This window comes from Dromiciops gliroides, chromosome 6 (assembly GCF_019393635.1).
Source record: "Dromiciops gliroides isolate mDroGli1 chromosome 6, mDroGli1.pri, whole genome shotgun sequence".
In the NCBI taxonomy this organism is placed as follows: domain Eukaryota; kingdom Metazoa; phylum Chordata; class Mammalia; order Microbiotheria; family Microbiotheriidae; genus Dromiciops; species Dromiciops gliroides.
Window position 1 is genome coordinate 259,621,980 of NC_057866.1, and position 6,000 is coordinate 259,627,979.

The following is a 6,000-nucleotide window of genomic DNA, read 5'->3' on the forward strand; positions in this document are numbered from 1 at the left end:
GGTGAGCCAACTACATCCAGGGCTCCCAGCTGCTGTCTTACACTCTCCATTCTCATTCTGGGTATCTGCTCCTTGGTAGCCATTTTTGTTCCATCATTTCCAGTGCCAAGGTCATTCTTTTTGGCAGAGAAAGGAGAAGCAAAATAACAACTGGGCATCTCTGCCTTCTCTCTTTTGTCAGGTGTCATCATCCCCATGTTCTGATAGGGTCCTAGGCCTGGAACTAGAAGGGCCCTCAGGTCCTGCCCTCTCCTGCCTGTTCACAGCTCAGGAACCTGAAGCAGAGAAGCTTAAGTGATTTGTCCAGGGGTACATGGGGAATAAATATATGGAATGGGTTGAACCAAGGTCTTCCTGCCTCCTCGTCCAGTGCCTTCTTCCCTGACTCCCTTTGCTTCTCATTTTCTATTAAAGGCTTTAAGAGAAAGGGATCCTTTTCAGCCAAGTTCTCATCAGTTCCACCCTACCAACCAGGGCCTCCTTGTTAGGGAGAATCATGTCTAGAATAGAATTTCCCTTTGCGTTTCCTTAACCTTTTGAGGGATGGAATTCTCCTTAAAGCAAATCGAGAAATTATCAGCTGTTCTGATTTTGGGAGAGCCTCACCGGATACCTGATTAACTGAGGTCTCTTGTTCCTAAATCATGTCTCTGTGCTGGGCTTGAGATATGATCTTTGTCTTCAGGTGGTTCATTGTATACTTCAGGGAAAAAACTGCTTTTGTTTCTTCCTCCACCATATCTTTACCTAAATGATATCTATCTACCACCCCTCTCCTGGTTCCTGGATTCCTCCCATGAGAATTTTCCAACCCATACTCCATTTACTTATCCTGTTTCTTATTTACTTATCCTGTTCCTATATACTTGTATGTGGTGTACACCTCCAGAGCCAAATTCTAGGCATGAATTTCACCTACCAAGTCTCATGGATGGCCAAAGGGTCAAATCTGCCTCATGAGTTAGGTTCTCTAGTTCATTTTGACTTGTTGACTAACCTCTGGACATTTGTATTTAGATATCTGAGGCCATGGGTTTTACTCCTTTCCTGGATTTTGTCTGCTGTGAATGCTTGAGTGTCTCATTCTAGGAACAAGACCAGTATCTTCCTGGAGCACTTGGCTCTGGCAAAGATTAGCCACATAATGCCAGTCACTGTAAGAGGCTTCTTGCTCTCCATACTAATCGAGCTTTTCAGCCATATTTTTAAATTTTGTTTTAGTATTTCTTGGTGTCTCATGGAGTCATCACTTTCTGTTTGGCCCTTCTAATTTTTGGAAAGTTTGATTCTTGTGTATTGTTTATTACTGCCTGTTATAAGTTATACATTTTCCTTGCCTTTCTTCTCTCCCTAGCTGTAATCTCACTTATTGTTTCATTTGATATCTCTTACTTAATTTCTTCCTCTTCTAGATCACTGCTTTGTCTTGATGGAGGGGCTTGTGTAGCTCAGTGAAACCGTGAACTGTGCTGTTCAGGGTTATCCAAAAAGGATAGGGCACAGTGGAGGGTTCTGACAAAAAGTAATGCACTGGAGAAGGAAATGACCAACCACTCCAGCATCTTTGCCTCATGCACAGTATTAACATGATAAAGATATGATATCCACTATTTGGAGCCTCCATAGAATTCAGGCAGCCTTCTCTGCAGTTCTGTACTGGAAAGAGGAAGTTGTAGTGTTTTTCTTTGTCTTTCTTTATAATCCTCCACCAATCACTTAAGGATGTCTGTCAGTCTGGTTGTTGAGTTCAGCAGAGGGATTCTGCCATCTGTAATAGGGACTGACACACCTCACAAATCACTGAGAACAAAGGGAGAGCATTTGATTGTCCAGGTTATGCTCTCTCCAGGTGTCTGATGAATTGGCTAGACCCATAGCCGCCACCTAGGAGTAAGTAGAGACACAGATCTTATCTGCCCCATCCCAAAAGGCTATCTCAACATGCTGGCCATGTGTCAAAGCTCGTCCTCCTGGGAGGACTTGTCAGGACCTCTGTTCCCCAAGTGTGGTGAGTAAAATTATATGTGGTCACCCTATTTCTGTCTCAAGTATAGGGAAAATTAGCTGGAGTTTATCATGTATTGCTTACTTAGAAATTAGAGGCTACTGCACCAGTTTTGGGGCATTAAGCATTTATTAAAGCATATTAAATATTAGTCAAGAGAGCGCACATGGCTTTGAAAGATAGGAAGGCCTACCAAGGATCTAGGGGAAAGAGAGAGAGAGAAAATGGGGAACCCTAATGAACTGCAACTATTCTCAGTTCCCACACCCAAGAGAGTGAGTGTCTGTGTAAGCTTGCTGAGGGCAGGAGCAGAGCCAGCCCATACACATTGTCCAAAGTTCATTGACTAGCATCACTCAAATCTATTGGTTCACTGGATTTGAGGGTGGTCCGTGAGTAGAATGTGCTGAGGTCAGAGTTCAGAGAACACAGGATTTCAGGTAGGTGTGGTTTTGAATGAGGTAACTTCCTGACTGATCTGACCTTAAGAAAGATCAGGCTAGGCTCAGTAGGGCCTTTGGGGAGTCCCAAAACCCCATTATTTTCTCACACAAGGTATCCCATTACTGGGTTATTGATCATGGAGTTCCATCAACAATTTGTGTACCTATCATTCTATTACCCTCCAGCATTGATAGCTTCCATCTTTTGTCATTTTTGCCACTTTTACTGGGTGCGAAGAGAAATCTTACAAGTCTTTTGATTTGCATTATTTGTGATTTAAAAAAAATCTTTCATAATTAATAGATAATAGTTTACCCTTCTTTTGAGGACTCTTCCTATCTGTTGAGAACATATTTTTAGGTAAGTGTTCTTGGTTTTATAAATCTACTTTAATTCCCTATAAATGTTAGATAGCTACTCCTTATGAGAGATTAGGGACAGAAATTTTTTCCCTATCAACAGTTTTTTTTCTGTATATTAGCTGCATGGATTTTGTTCATGCCAAAGCTTTTCAATTTCATATAATCAGAATTGTCCTTTATCTTTAGTGATCTCTTTATATCCCCTGCTTAGTTAAGACTCCTCCTACTAGTTGGATACTTCCAACAATTTTCCTCCAACTTCTTAATGTTGAGTTCTTTTATATTTAAATTGGGTATCCATTTGGAACCTATTGTGCTAAACCCCATAAGTTGCTTACCTATGCCTACTTTTAGGCTATTTGCTTTCTAGTTTTCCCAGCAGTTCTCATTAAATAGGAACTCTTTCCCTAAGTAGTCCCTAAGTAGCAATAAGTCCTTGGGCTTATTGAGTTTGACTGTTTCTCATTCCTGCTTATCTATACTGTTCTACTTCTCCATTTTTCTCTATTTGGCTGGTTCCAAATAATTTTGATGATTACCACTTTATAATGAGGTCTAGAAGAGCTATTCCTGAGATTCTTTCCATTTGATTCCTACAACTGAATTTTGATATTATTTTGTCTAGTCCCAGATAGATCGAGTGAATAGATAGATGGATCATTTATTAAGCACTTACCATGTTCCAGGCACTCTACTACGTAAAACATTCTTTTTGTAGTTTGATTACTATATACATTAATTTAGGTAGCATAATTTTAGAAATATTGTGAATATCCCTCCAATTATTTGTCTTAATTTCTTTAAAGAAGGTCTCATGAATATATTTATATAATTCTTGATTTTTTTTTTGAAAACAGATTCTGATGCTATCTCCACTTTGTAGTTATTTTAATGGTATTTCTCTTTGTTGTTGTTCTTTAGAAATGCTGATGCCTTTAATTTCTTTTTCCTTTGTGTCTTAGATTGTACTCCAAAATCCATGATGTCAAGCTTGGGGAATCAGACTGCTGACATCCTGGGAGGAGAGCAAAGTGGGGTGGAATACATCCCATTGAATTGCCTGGTTTTCCCTGGGAGCAACACTGTGGAAAAGAAAGGGGAACAAAAGGACAATGGTTCTCCATTGTATTTAAGACAGATTTAGCATTTCCCCACCATTGCTGCTTTACCCCCCTCACCTTGGTAATTGTGTTTCACAATACCTCTGGAAGGAGAAGGGGGCTCCTAACTGCGCAAATGACCATTTGCTGGTAGGATAAAGAATGAAACTAAATTTCATGAGTCATAATGGGGTTGAGGAGGGTGAGGAAAAAAGTGTGCAAAGAGAAATATGTTTTTTTAAAGTTCGTGTTACTAATGTATCAAGGTCTCTGTACTGTCTGCATAAATGTGTATATTTACTTGGGGGTGAGATTGGTGGAGCAGTGACAAAGGGTGGGAGGCCATGTTGGAAAATGCCCTTCTACCCTTGGTCTTTCCCACCTCATTATTCAATTACAAAATACATTAAAAACTTAATTGTTCTTTAGCATTGCTGTTATATTCCTCCTTGAAAATGTACCTATCAGTGTGCTTTCAGTGATTTGTATAGTCATGCAATCAATGTTTAGTGAAAATCTGCTCTCCTTTGGCCCTTCCAATTAATCCTCTCTTGCAGGGGACCATGCAAGTTCAATTCTGGCAAAGGGAAAAACCTTCTTCCACTGCCAATGCTTCGTAGTCCTGACATACATAGCCCTCTTTGTTTTAAGACATCAGCAGTCTTAAATCTTTAATAAGAGACCATGGCTAGAGGACAGGCCTAGTGTAGAAGAGGGGAATTATGTTAACTACATTTTAGACCTCAGTAAAATGTGAGTGTTTGACATCACTTGTTTTTTCTTTCTATTACAACCCTGAGAATGAATGTTTTAGAGGAGGGCTTCTGAAACTTTTTCCACTTGCAACCCTGGGTATATAGGTACATAAAATAGGTATAATAATCAAACATTTACTGCCAAATTTTTCACATTCAGTTACACAAGCCCATATGGGGTCTTGACCTACAATTTAAGAAGCTGTGTTTGGGAGCAGCTAGGTGGTGCTATAGTGGATAAAGCACCGGCCCTGGATTCAGGAGGACCTGAGTTCAAATCTGGCCTCAGACATTTGACACTTACTAGCTGTGTGACCCTGGGCAAGTCACTTGACCCTCATTGCCCTGCAAAAAAGAAAAAGGAGGAAGAGGAGGAGGAGAAGCTGTGTTTTAGGTGATTACTTCCTGATGGTGGAAGGACATTTTGATGCATCCCTGGAATCCCCCCCCTAAAAAATTCTGGGCCAAAGTCAAGACTAGAAGCCTGCTCTGCGGGTCCAGAGTTGTGTGCCCAGCTAAGTTCCAGTGCCACCCTGTCAGTAGGTAGGGAGCCACAGAGGCTCCTCTTTAGCCCATTCATGTTCATCTCCTTGTTGACCTGCTTTCCTTGGCATAGATGGATCTGGACAGCTGTGATTTGGACTGGAGTAAAGCATCCAGCTGGACTGATCCTTCAGAGCTCATCCACATGGCCAAGGACTGCTCCTGTGACATGAAGGTGATTCTTGGAGAAGGTGAGAATGCCCAAAGCATAAGAATTGTTTCTGAAGCTTCATGGTTCTTCTTTATGACTGAGAGATTGTCTTCTTAGTTCACACAGATCTGTTTTGCTTTTCTTGTTGTTTCTCCTTCATTTTTGAAGAGGACCAATGACATCACAGGGTGATGTTTTCACTCTTGTATGAATTGGATTGAAGTGAGGCAGAGTCACACAAAGTCCTTGGCTTCACTCTCTCTTCCAGAGTCACAGAAGTCCAGTGGCAGGATCAGAGTCAAGATGACTGGGGATGGCCCAGGATGCAGTGGATGACCTTGGCTAGTTTCATACAAAGTAACTTTGCAGCCTCTTCTACTTGATCCTTTGTCTCCTCACCAGAAGAAGCAGGTGTTATGGATAGCCAGTGGGAAGTGTGTGCAAGACACAAGGATTATTTTTCTTTAAAAATATCAACACGGGGGCAGCTAGGTGGTACAGTGGATAAAGTGCCAGCCCTGGATTCAGGAGGACCTGAGTTCAAAGCTGGCCTCAGACACTTAACACTTATTAGCTGTGTGACCCTGAGCAAGTCACTTAACCGCCATTGCCTCTCAAAAAAAAAATTACAACAAAAAAA

At 41.1% G+C, this 6,000-nt stretch overlaps 1 protein-coding gene across 1 annotated transcript in view; it reads left to right on the forward strand.

The window, feature by feature from the left end:
• Positions 1-3,848, forward strand: part of CDKL2 (cyclin dependent kinase like 2) — a 46,150-nt gene extending 42,302 nt beyond the window's left edge. The window contains 1 exon segment of the mRNA XM_043972355.1: positions 3,774-3,848. The gene's annotated coding sequence lies outside the window, so the exon portion shown is untranslated.
• The last annotated feature ends 2,152 nt before the right edge of the window (positions 3,849-6,000 follow it).